Raw genomic sequence first — 13424 nt, 5'->3', positions numbered from 1 at the left:
AGAATTAATAAATGAAATTAAGAATGTCACAGAACACAAGACCAAGATAGAAAAATTTACTTCTGTACACTTGCCATGGATGATTGGAAAGTAAAACAAAAATATTTCTATTTTGTAATAGCATCAAAAAACATAAAATAATTCAGAATAAATATAATGAAAAATGCTTACAACTTGCACCCTGATAACTCTAAAACACTGCTAACAGAAATCACAGAAAGCTTAAATAAATGGAGAGGTATACAGTATTCATGGGTTGAAAGCACCAATAATGTTATGAGGTCAGTTCTGCCCAGATTTATCTAGGTAACCAATGCAATCTTAATCAAAACAACAGCAAGCAATTTTTAGTGGAAATTAATGAGTTGTTTCTATATTATTTAAAGAAACCCATAAAGGACCTAGAAGGTTCAGAACAAATTTGATAAAGAACAAAGTTGGAGGACTTGCATTACCTGATTTCAAGATTGACTCCCAATCATCTGTAGTCCCATGGGGTATTATTAGCATACAGAGAGCCACATAGATTACGGAATCTCTTCCAATAAATACACCTGCATGTGTAGGGTTAACATACTTTCAATAAAGGTGTCCAGATTCTTCAACACGGACGGGATAGTTGCTTCTCAACCATTCTTGTTAGAACAACCAGATCTCCACATGTCTCCTTGGCCCTCACCTCAGACTAAATGCAAAGATTAAGTTGAAATGGAAAAAATCCTAAATATAAAAGTTAAAACTGTAAAATGTTTAAAGACAATTTTTTTTTTGCAAGATTGAAGAGGCTGACATTTCCTTAGGACACAAAACTCACTAAATGTAAAAGAAAAGAATTGGTAAGTTAGACTTCATTCAGATTAAAAACCTACTCTTCAAAAGGCACCGTTCAGATAAAAAGTCAAGCCACGGATTGGGAGGAAACATCAGCAGCACATCTATCCAACAAAGGATTTGTGACCCAAAATACATCACAACTCCAACAAATCATTCATAAAATAAGATGAACAACTGTACAATAAACAGAAACTTCACAAGAAGGTCTATGATAATGGACCCTAAGCCCATGAAAGGTACCTTACATCGCTAACTATCAGGAAAATGAAAATTAAAACCACAGTGAAATTCCACCTCACACCCACTAGAATGACTAAAAGAAAAAAGGTGGGCCATTCCCTATGTTGGTGAAGAGGGGCAGTTGGAACTCACGTCCCTATTGAGCATTTAAAACCTCACAACCACTTTGGGAAAGGGTTTATCGGCTTTTTATGAAGTTACACACACAGCAATCCCACTCCCAGCTGGATGCCCAGAGGCAAGAAAACATACGCCCATATAAACTTTGTAAACAAAGGTAAACAGCAGCTTTATTCATAATAGTTCCAAGCTAGAAACAGCCCACTGACCGAGAACAGAGGAACACACAAGCATGTCGTTGTACACCCACGCAATGAAAAGAAGTCAGCAATAAAGGGAGCATAACCCCTGGCAGATACAGGACAAATCAATTTCAGAAGTTTTTATTGCACAAAATGAGGCAGACATGAAAGAATGTTTACCGTGTGACTCCAGTGATACAAGTCCAGAGCGGCAACACTAACCTACGGTGAGAGCTTTGAGACCAGCGGTGAAGTACGGGCCCAACGGCAAAGAGGAACAAGGAACTTTCCAGAACATCTTGATGGTGGTGGTTACCCAGGTGAGGAATTTGCCCCAAATTAACCAATTCTGCACAAGAGTGCATCTGCTGATACAAGGCCATTATGAAGTGCGAGTGTCATGAAATTAAATGAGACACAGCAAGGTCCTCCGTGGGTGGGGTCAGGGGGTGTCTTAGAAAACACCATATGCACGTTGGAAGATTATGTCACCTAAACAGCAAGAAGTCTGCAGTTTTCTGCTGATAATATACACTCATATTTTTCTTAATTTGTAACCTCAATGCTTTTTATTTTTTAGAATTTACCTTAATTTCTGCAAGGGTGAAAAGCATGTTGGAAAACCCCTTCTCACTCGCTCCACAGTTCTCTTCTGGACTCATGACCTAGAAAATTTGTCCTCCACCACATTTGACAAAGGCTTTGAAACAAGGTTGGAGAAGTTCTGATAGCTTGGAAGTGGGAGGTGCCTTGGTATAGGAAGACCTGTCTCTGTCACCCCAGGAGGGACTTATGGATGTGCCCCCCACCCCCTGCCGCCACAGCCCCCGGAAAGGCCGTGCCTGCCACGCGGCCAACCAGTGTCCGTTCTCCATATGTGCGCAGGCTCTAGCGTGCCTCTCCCGTGCATTGTGGAGACCTCATTGATTGCGGGGACCATCCCTAATGCACAAAAGCCACGGTTCCCTTTAATTCTCCTCTGCCTGCTTCTGTGGCTGCAGAAAGGATTCGCACCTGCCTCCTTCATGGCGCCTGATGGCTTGTCAGTCTGCACGGTGCCTGGAAGACAGAATGAGCACTGGCAAGACGCTGTGGCCTTCCGTGCGGCACCGTGGGACTGTCTCCCGGGACACAGTGCCAGGACCCAAGCCCAGGGCAGCCTGCCCCCCCCATCGGCCCTTCAGTCCCACCGTAGGGGGTCTGGCTGCAGCGCACACATGTGCGTGTCCACACATGAGCATGCTCTAGTGCCCAGGCACACACGGGGCACATGCATAGGCCACCGTCCTGGCCTGCCTCTCCCCCCGCAACCCCACGCAGCCTCAATGACGATGCTTCTCCCTTTCTTCGCCGGAAATCTGGGGAACAACTTAAATTCGGAAGATAATTCTACTTTAATCCAGGCAGCCTTTGTTTGATTACTGAGCCCGCCTTGTACAAGAGCGCAGTGAGGTTTAAAGAATGAAATGGACAGAGCAGGGCAGCACCCGGGACGCAGGGACCCACACGGGGTCTGGCGAAGCCCGGGGCAGCTTGCTGGTGTAGGTGGTGCTTGGTGGAAAGGGAGGGCTCTCCAGGGTGGGGTGACAGAAGGGCCAAAGGCCCAAAGGTACCGGCTGTGTTTGGAAATAAATAACTTCTTTTTATGACCTCCTTTAGAGTTGGCCCTAAAGGCTGCCTGCAAAGCTGTTTTGCTCTTTGAAGAGAAACAGGATCGCTTACGGTTTTTTTAGTTTTATTTTTTATTAAAAAAAAAAAAGAAAAGAAAAGAAATACAACTATTATTATTCCTGCCCTTCCCAAGAATGTGAGGCTGGGCTAGTTCAACAATATTTGAGGAATCCTGCTAAACAGGGAGAGTTGTTATTATTGTTTTTTAAACAGCTGCTAAATTTTATTTTAAGTTTTGCTTTATTTTTTAGAACAGTTTATTTATTTGGGAGAGACAGAGCAGAGGGAAGGGCAGAGGGAAAGAGAGAGAATCTGAAGCGGACTTCACGCTGAACACGGGGCCTGGCGTGGGGCTCGATCCCATGACCTCGAGATCATGATCTGAGCTGAAATCAAGAGCCGGACACTTAGCCGACTGTGCCGCCCAGGTGCCCCAAACATGAATCACTTTTAAAAGAAAAAGAAAAGTCAAATGATTTAGCAGAAGTAAGTCACAGCAGTAACGAGACAGAAGGGTTGGGGAGACAGCCGAGCGCAGGTGTTTTGGCCGGTCCAGGGTCCGCGGATTCCTGTCCTGGGAAAGAGCAAGCACTTGGGCCAGGTGGGGCCTCGATGTCCCCGCAGCCCCTACTCCCTGCTGGCTGTCTGCAGCGCCACAGGTGCTGTTCGTCAAGGACATGCAACACGGTCCATGCCATGGGGCCAAAGCCATGTTCCAATAAAACTTTATTTTGGGACGCTGAGATCTGAATTTTTTACAAGTTTCATATATCAAGAAATAGTCTTCTTCTTCTGACTTTTCAACCTCTTAAAGGTATGAAAAACTGCAGGGTCCTGGTGTTAGGACATCAAGTGTGATCAACACATTTGGCTCTAGGAAGACGCAGCCCTTCCTCCCCACGTGGATGGAGGGAACAGGAGACCAGGGCTCATACGTCCCGTGGCTGTGAGGCTGGAAGAGACAAACACTGAGCATGGGGCATCCACGTACGTGGCTGTGAACACGAGACATGGGGGTCACCCGCCTTCCCCACTCGGAACATGTGGGATTGGAGACAATGACACTTAGACCTGACTTTATCCGGACGCCGTGTCTCTGAAAAGGGAGAGTGGACAAGTCATTCTTCTGCTCAGACCGTGTATTTTGCACAGAGATCACCTTGAGGAAAATCGGCACCACCTCCGTTGATCTCTGCTGACCCTTCGAAGGAAGACATGGCCGAGCGGCGAGGAGCGGGGCGCGCACCACCTCCCTGCCGGGTCACCGTAAGACAGGAATCGCCCACCAAAGCCTCGGTTCAGTGCAGACGGGATCTGGGATCGCCATGGCGACCGTGTTTGCTCAGGTTCAAGGCCTGTTCTTCAGGAAAAAATAGGATTGTTTGCTTGAAATTCTCAAAGCTGCCTGTAACTTCAAAGCCATGCTCATGGTGTTTGAACTTTCTCGAATTATTGATACACTTTGTTCAGAGTATAGATCTGTTCTGGAAAACGGAGCAAGACCCAAACTGCAGAATGCCCCGGGGTGAGCCCGTGTGAGCGGGACAAGAGCAACGGGAGGGGCATTGGCCTGGCTCTTCCTGGGGACCCAGGTGGGAGGAGGGGCAGGGCATTGCAGGTGCCGTGCTCTCCGGCCCTGCCCCTGTGGCGGCAGACACCAAGGCAGGGACAGCCCTCAGCATGACTCAGAGCACAGCTGACACCACATTGGCCTCCTGTCCAGGCAACCAAAAACAGGACCTCGAGGCGCAGGCTGTGGGGCCCCCCGCCGTCCCGGGGTCAAGGTTGGTCTGCGGGAGGATGGAGTGTCACAGCGCGGGGATGCCTGTTCTGGGATCTGGCTGCTGGGTTTCCTATTTGATTCAGGGTGAGGTGCATTTTAACAGGCTGAGAAAGGTTTGTTTTATCTTAAGTGAGCATTTCTCCTTAAATTACCCACAGGGTCCTTGCTGTCTTCCCTCTTGTGAGGCTGGGGAGCCATCTGGGCCTGCGGTGAGGCTGGATGTGATGGAGGACAGGGCCCCTCGACTGGGCCTCAGTCCCAGATACGGGCCACGGCAGTGGCCACCCCAGTTAGGGCACCTGCGGACTTTTGGGGTCCGTTATCAAAGGAACGAGACTGAGACAAAGTAAAAGTTATGCAAAGCCTTATTCTATGCCAAGCATTAGAAGTCAGACTGACTGGCCAGGGCTGCCTCCGAAGACAGCAACCCCCTCCCGATCTCACAGGCTGGTTTTATAGGACATAACTGCAGACCCAAGGTATGTGGCTTCTACTGTTAAGGCATTTACTCCCAGAATCGATAGCCAGAACCATACCAGGAACTACGGGGGTGTTTATTCCCAGAATGAACTCCGTGGATGTAAACAATACGGCTACCTGGGCAATATGGAGTTGCTCTGGCTAAGCAGGCCCTAATAGTTAAACAGGTTTTAACATTAAATTGGCCCTAACACAGACCAGCTCAGGGCACCGCATGGCCACTACCATGTAGGAAAAGCCCAAGACACAAGTCTGGAGGTAAACCTGCAGTGCCGGCCTCTAACGGGTGTGAATGCCCCTAGGGGGACAGAGGGGCCAGCACGGAACCCAGGAACGTCGTCCCCTGGGGTTCCAGGTGGGTCGGAGTCTCACTGGCATGGCATTCCCAGAGCTCTCCGGTGCCTGGGGGGCCCCAGTGCAGTGGGGGGGGGTGAGGAGGGCCGGCCCGGATCCCAGTTCTCACCCCTCCAGTCCCCATGGCCACAAAGCAACGCAGACTTCCTTCCCTAGTTGACAGCATCGTTGATGAAGGAAGGAACACAAACGGCGTATGACAGGGCTCGTGCTTGCCTCAGCAGCCGGATACTTCTCTCCTCACGTTCTGAGCAGACAGCGGACACTGAGGAAACCACACTGCTGACTCCGCTACGGCCTCCTCCTCCGCTGGTGATGTCCTCCTGGGACACCTGCTCTACCAGCAGGTCGGCCGCAGGCCCGAGTGCCCCCTGCCCTGCCCTGGCCCTGACCCTAGCCAGGGCACTTACCTGAGCCCTGTCCCTGACCCCTGCCCTGACCCTGATCCCAGCCCTGACCTGGCCCTGACCCTGGCCCTGACCTCTCCCTGACCCCAGCCCTGTCCTGACCCTGACCCCAGCCCTGAGCCAGGCTTGAAGGTGGGCACCGTGGCCAGAGACCCTGCAGGAAGTAGGCAGAGTGCTGGGTGGCTCTCAGGCTCGGGGAGCCGTTTAGTCTCACTCCCTCCCCGGGTTAGGTGGACACGGGAACTCGAGGGTTGTTCACCTCTGACACCTGCCTTGGGTTTGGAAAACCCAGACTTGCTGAGAGCTTGGTTTTCCCTTGGCTGCTGTAGCCCCTTCCTCGGCCAGACCCAAGGGCCTCCTCCAGTGGACCGCTATGAGTACGGGCGGGGGGCAGGGCGCATGGGCCGTGTCCAGGACGACACAAAGACAGCCTCTGCCTGCACTCACCTCCAGGATGAACTCCTGGTCTCCTGGCAGGTGCATGCTGGCTCTGAAGACCCCCCCCCCAATCTGATGACTCCTGCGGGGAGACCTCGTGTGCTGGAAGATGGACGGTCCCTGCCCACCTGCTGTGGGTGTGGTCACTTGACTGGCCGTGGGGCTTCGGTGGGGCCCCACGTTCTCGGCTGCCATCCTTAAATCCCAGCCCCCAGCCCAGCTCTTGCAAGAAAGGGAGCGGTGGGTCAGACAGGACCCCAGGCAGCCACAGTGGGGATAACTGGAGCGTGGCTGGCTTTAGAGAAATGATCCGACACCGCCACGTGCCTGCGGGGGAACCGGTTGCTGGGCTCCGGGCTTCTCCTCCCAGCTGCTCCCGGGAAAAGGTAGGACAGGGGTGAGTCGTGTGTTGGAACTTCAGGTAGAGTAGAAAGCATCTATTTTTAAAGGATATTTGATGATCCAGAAGCATAATGTACTTCCAGGTGTTTCACTCAGGATGGGCCGGATGTGCCCAGAACAAACACGCAGCACATCTCAGCAGCAAATGACAATGGACACGTCCGTGCGTGTCACGCATCTGTCTGGCGACCGCGGGGCCCGGCTGACCGGGGTGCCCCCTTGCCACGTTACTTAGGGCGTCCGCAAGTCCTGCCAGAGGTCAAGGGGGGAGCTTAGGAACTCACAGTCCTCCCTCTGCCCCATTTTAACAAATTAAGCTTTTTAACTCCTGCATCCCCCGGCAGAAGGAAGGAGCGCGGTCACGGCCCTCAGGCTCGAACGGTCTCTCTCTGGAAGAGACAGACATCACCTCCCCTCGAACTCGCTGACCCAAGCCTGGCTCCCGGCCACATCCACCTTCACCGAGGGCGGGCCGCGCGGCCCCTCTGTCGCCCGAAGGCCGCGACACTCCATGCACGGAATCAGCCCCTGCCAGCAGCCTACCAGCTTCGTGAAGGAGAAAGCAAGTCTGAAGGTATTTTAAGAACCAGATTTACATATAAGAAACGTATCTTAGGGGCGCCTGGGTGGCTCAGTGGGTTAAACCTCTGCCTTCGACTCAGGTCATGATCTCAGGATCCTGGGATCGAGCCCCACATCAGGTCTCTGCTCAGCAGGGACCTGCTTCCTCCTCTCTCTCTGTCTGCCTCTCTGCCTGCTTGTGATCTCTGTCTGTCAAATAAATAAATAAAATCTTAAAAAGAAAAAAGAAAGAAACGTATCTTAGTGTTCATGTTATTGCAAGTGATTTCCACATTCTTTTAAGTGTTCTGTACTTGATGTATTTTTATAGTAAACATTATTTTATAATTTGAATTGAATTTGTTTTTCTGAAGACCCCAAAGACTGCTGCAGACAGGAGATCTGCGTAGCCGCGAGCAGGGTGCATAAGGGAGAAATCCGACATATCCGCAGTTGTCACAAGTAACGTCAGGACAGTGTTCCCCAAGGACGCCCGTGTCCCTCGCAGAGGTTCGTGGCACCCGGCCAGGTGCAGGTCTCAGCACGAGTGTCCGGAGCCTCTGCTTGACACCTGCAGTCCTGCTGTTAATCACAAAATAACGATACAATAAGGAAGAAATCACGTAGAAAGTTTGGTTGGTTTTGTGAACTCCTGGCCCTAGGCCGCGAGCGCTGGAGGGTCTACGCGACTTCTGGGATGCGTGCGTAACCGAAGCGAGGCCAGTCTCAAATCTATGTTCTCTGGAGGGCAGAAAAGGGAGAAGTGTGATTTTATTATTTTTCTTTTTTTTCTCTTGCTGGGAACAGAGGAAGTCCCTTGATTGTCCTGTTCCCCAGGCCCCCCAGAGGCTAATTCAAGTCCCTCCATCTGCTACCAAGCGGAGAGTGAGCCCGTGTCTTGACGGAGACTGCGAGCAGGGGTTAATAACAAAGGCTTTGGCTTGTACCCCATGCAGTTTTGCCTCGAAAAGAAAGAAATGAAAAGCAGCTTTCAGCTCAAGGCAGACCAGCGTTGGGATACGGGTTCGGAGGGCTGGAGATACGCAGGCTGGCTGGGCTAGACGGGCGGGGTCTCGGGCCCACGGGCCGTCTCCCTGGGGCAGACTTTCCTGGGCAGTGACCTGGAGATCTGCCGTGCGAGTCTGAACTTGACTTTTTCTTGGGAATGTGTGTGCGCCGAGTGAATTGTTTGGCTGGGCTCTTCCTCTCACTTCCTCATTTCCTCACTCTCTCGCCTCTTACTCCGCTGTGTCCTTACTCTTAGGGTCACCGAGGAAAAGGGGGGTCTGAAGACATTTTGAAAGCCTCGCTCAGTACAAAGGCCGTGCAGGGAGGATCCTTTTTTTTTTTTTTTTTTTTTTTTTTAATTTGAAGGGAGGGTTCCTAAGGGCAGATGCCCGTTAAGGAATCAAATTCAACTCTGACTTGGGGACATCTCTATAAACAGTCCCACTCATGGGGTGAAGGTGCCCTGCCCAGTGGGCCCCAGAAAGGGACTTTGTGGTGAGCTGCTGCGTCCTGGGGTCCCCCGGTGCTGGCCAGACATGTCTAAGTAGAGCGCACCTGCTCAATTCTGGAATCCTGATTCCTCTGCCATGATTATTTCAGGCCCACAGAGAAGGATGGAAAAGGACGGACAAAACGGGTAACAGAACATAGAAGAGGTATGAGGTCTATCGTGGTACGAATAACTGGGGTTCCAGACTGGCCCATTGCTGCTTGCGTTTATTTCCCACCTGTGTCCTCACTCTCTGAGCATCCGCTGTAAATAGTGCGTGGCTGTGTCTATTGCTCTTCTTCTTTTCTAAATTCTCCAGTGTGAGGGCGCCTGGGGGCTCAGTTGGTTAAGCGTCTGCCTTCAGCTCAGGTCCCGGGATCAAAGCCCAAGTCAGGCTCTCTGCTCAGTGGGGAGCCTGTCTCTCCCTCTCCCTCTGCCGCTCCCCCTGCTTGTGCTCTCTCTCCCTCTGCCAAACATATAATAAAATCTTTAAAATATCCAATGTGAGAATCCCTGCCTTTTAACTGAGGAAGGTAATACACTCACATTTTCAATCCCTAAAACTCCGGCTTCATTTCTACCCCTGTTCTCGGTGTATAGTGATTGCTCCGCTGCTCTTTGTCTTCCTCTCATCCCGTGTTTTCTTCCTTTCCAATTTGCTTGATTGACTATTCTATATTTCTTCCCATGTTCACACTGCTCTGGAGGTGTATTTTCTACAAACACAGACAAATTTTTACTCTTGAAATATTAATGCACATTTTGAAGTTAAACAAAGCAAAGGGCCATCAAAACCCCTCTTCATCCCCCCGCTCCACCTCTCACACCTGCAAACTACTCTGCAGAATTGGTTCTCCCAGTTTTCATCACCCCCAATGCTCCTCTTTTTCTTTCTTTCTTTCTTTCTTTTTAAAGTATGTCTTTATTTATTACCACTCTTGAAAGATAGCTTGTTGAGACATAGAATTCTATGATAACATTTATGTATTTTTGGTTCATTAATTAATTATTCTGACAACTGTACTTGTAAACGAGACAGTCACTGTTTTATGGATTGATGTAAGTACATTACTTTCTTTCTCCAGCTTTACTTTTTTCAACCTTTAAAAAACTTTTATCTGTTTATGACTTTGGATCATAAGCCTCTCTTCTGTGACAATGTTTCTGGGAAAGTCTGTGCAGGTTTGGTAAGGATGTGTCTGCCCAGAAAATCCCATGACTGCTTTTGCCACAGACCCAGAATTATTATCCTTGGATAAGTCTTACAAAATTTTCATCTTGGAAGTTTTCAGTATCAATGTTTTTATATGTTTTAATTTATTTTTAGAGCATTTATTATTATAAACAGTAAAAATATATTTGAAAATTAGAAAACAAGAGACAAGAGATAAGAAAAAAGAAAATACTCTATTTCTACCACCCTGAGTTCATCACTATTACTACACATCTCAGTATATATAGGTCAGTCTTCTCTTAACGTCCTTTTTTTTAAAGATTTATTTATTTATTTGTCAAATAAATAAATAAAATCTTTTTTTAAAAAGGAGGTTTATTTATTTATTTGAGAGAGGGAGAGAGAGAGTGCACCTGGGGGGGAAGGTCAGAGGGAGACAGGGAGAGAGAATCCCAAGCAGACTCCCCACTGAGCACAGAGCCCAAGGTAGGATTCAATCGCATGACCTTTAGATCATGATTTGAGATGAAAATCAAGAGTCTGATGCTTAAACCAACCAGTGTCCCTTCTATCGTCTTTCGTATCTCTCAACCTGTATTCCCAATATGCATTCTCTCTGTTTTTATTAAATTGAGATCATAATCATATTTATTGATAATTATTATACTATTATTATATTGTATGTCACTCTGAGTATAATATGACATATTAATTCTATTATGTTATCTATATTATTATATAGGCTGTAATATTATTTATATATTTATAATAATGTATAAGATAATTGTCATGGTAATATAATGATATAAATAAAATAATGAAATAATATCATAAAATGTAACAAGAACTTATGTACACAAAAACTTTTCTTGGTTAATTATCTCTACTTTTGCACAAAATCACATTTTCATCTTACTATATCCACCATCCATCTCAAATTTTCCCCACTGTTCCAAAACGTTATTTGCAATTGGTGTCTTTCAACTAGGACCCCAGCCCGTCAGGAACTGTATCTGATGGTTACAGACTTAAAACTCAATTAATCTGGCACAGTGCCCATTGTATTTTCCAACTGGAATTTACACAGATTTTGTTGCGGGCATGTCCAGTCAGTAACAAAACATCTGCTTCATCCAGGAGGCTCAGAGTGACTCAAGACGGGTTAGGACGGGGCGCCTGGGTGGCTCAGCGGGTTAAGCCGCTGCCTCCAGCTCAGGTCACGATCTCAGGGTCCTGGGATCGAGTCCCGCATCGGGCTCTCTGCTCAGCGGGGAGCCTGCTTCCTCCTCTCTCTCTGCCTGCCTCTCTGCCTGCGTGTGATCTCTGTCTGTCAAATAAATATATAAAATCTTAAAAAAAAAAAAAAGACGTTAAGATGATGATGGTCTTATGTTTCCATCGTAAAATTCTGCTTTGCCGATAGAGTTTTCCAAAAATTAGAAACACGACTCTTACAAACAAGAGGTGAGTGTCCGAGATTTGTTTAACTCATTAATAAGGCCACGAAGAGGGTGACGATCTTTGCTCAAAGGGTTCTAGAAAAGATGGAAGCATTTATGGACACTGAGGGAAACAGTGTCGTCGTGAGAGCGCTGAGTAGATGCAGCACAGGTTAAGCCCTGTCATGTGCCGAAACTGGACGGTTTAGGGGTATCTTTTTTTTACCAGAAACGCTTTTTTTAGTATTTCTACCAGACCAAATTCGTTTGCATTGCTATGAGGAAAGGATCATTTGCATTTCTGCAGCTTAACATCTTTCCTTACTATAACTTCCTTACGAAGTTATAAAATATCCTAATCAATACCAAACTGTGAGACAAAGAAGGTACACCCCCCTCCAGGGAATGAGATACCCCGGGCGCAGGGCAGGGGCAGGACCCGTGCTCAGCGAGGCCAGCAGGTGCGAGTGCTGGGCATTTGCTCCTCTCCCCCTCCTCGCCCCATCTGACTAGAAAGCAATGTGTGCGGCTCCTTTGCTCCTCCGTGGCTTTGTGGTTCCTTCCATCTTATGCCTGATCGTCGCACCCACAGCGGATAGCCCCGGCTTGAGTCTGTAACTTCCACGGTGTTCCAGAAAGCTGACTTCCCATTTCCCCATTTCCCTTTCATCACCCGCTGGCATTCCTTTTATAAGGAATGTTCCCTCATTGAGCAAGTAGTAAAAGTCTGAACCCCAGTCCCAGCTGAGAACAGGCCAGTGGTGATGAATTTTCTGGGAAGCCTTCTTCCCCTACATCAGAGCCCACGGGAAGAGATAAGCTCGTCTGCGATCTCCTCTTGCCAGAAAGGGGTTTTTCCCGGAGTTTGCTTTTGCTGAGGGAAATCTTTGAGGGTCCCGTCTTTGTGTTTGGGTTTTGGTTTTAATTTCCAACCTCCCAGAGACCTCTGAATCCAAGAGCCTGGTCACAGGCACTGACTGTGCCCCCGGGGCTGCCGTGGGACCTCCCTCCGTTGTCCGAGAGGTTCCGGTCTCCGCGGGATTTGCTCCTTACATATTTAAAAGGATGATTGACATATTTTATTCAACATTTCTAGGTGTCGCTATGAAGTAGGTACAGCCTATTTGATCCAAAATATTTTTGGAAATCACAGTCATGGCTCAGACTTTTCGAGTATTTTCCTGTCTCTAGAGCATGGTGGGTACACGGCCTCCCTTGGGGTCCCACCTCGCCCCCCGACGGAGGACCCAGACTCTCTCACCGTCCCCGAGAGACGGCGACTCCACGTAATTCTGCCACCTTGGGGGGACCCTGTAATTGCGACTGTGTATGGGGACCTGAACTGATTCTTACCGATGGGGCTCGGTCATCCTGTCGCTACAGCCGGGTTTGCCGCCCTCGCACTCTTCGGGGAACCAGGTGGAAGCTTCACGTTCGTTTTCACACTTAGTCCTCCCAACCCGGTGAGGTAGGGACCGATGCTCTCATTTTGTCAAAGGAGAAACGAGGTACACGGAAGTGACTTTGCTCTTCCAAGAATGCTCGTGTCACGGGCATCACCCCTGGGCTGGTGACCGGGTCCGCGACCCACAAAGAAAGGTCATTTGAATCTGCTGCAGCGAGAGTCTCGTTTTAAATATGAACGGGATGGGGATCTGATCGGCGCTCCACCAGACTGTTCAACACGGAGCAGGCGCGAGGCCTCATCTCCCCGCACCCTGCTGTCCAGCGCTCCACGGGACAGACGGACGCCTCCGGTTTGGCGAGGCGGGAGGCAGAGCGCAGAGACGCACTCTTCCCGCAGCCGGAGCGCGGGTGCGCAGCTATGGCCACCCGCCGGT

This window comes from Lutra lutra, chromosome 6 (assembly GCF_902655055.1).
Source record: "Lutra lutra chromosome 6, mLutLut1.2, whole genome shotgun sequence".
Lineage (NCBI taxonomy): Eukaryota > Metazoa > Chordata > Mammalia > Carnivora > Mustelidae > Lutra > Lutra lutra.
Note: the sequence above shows the minus strand (reverse complement) of the source record.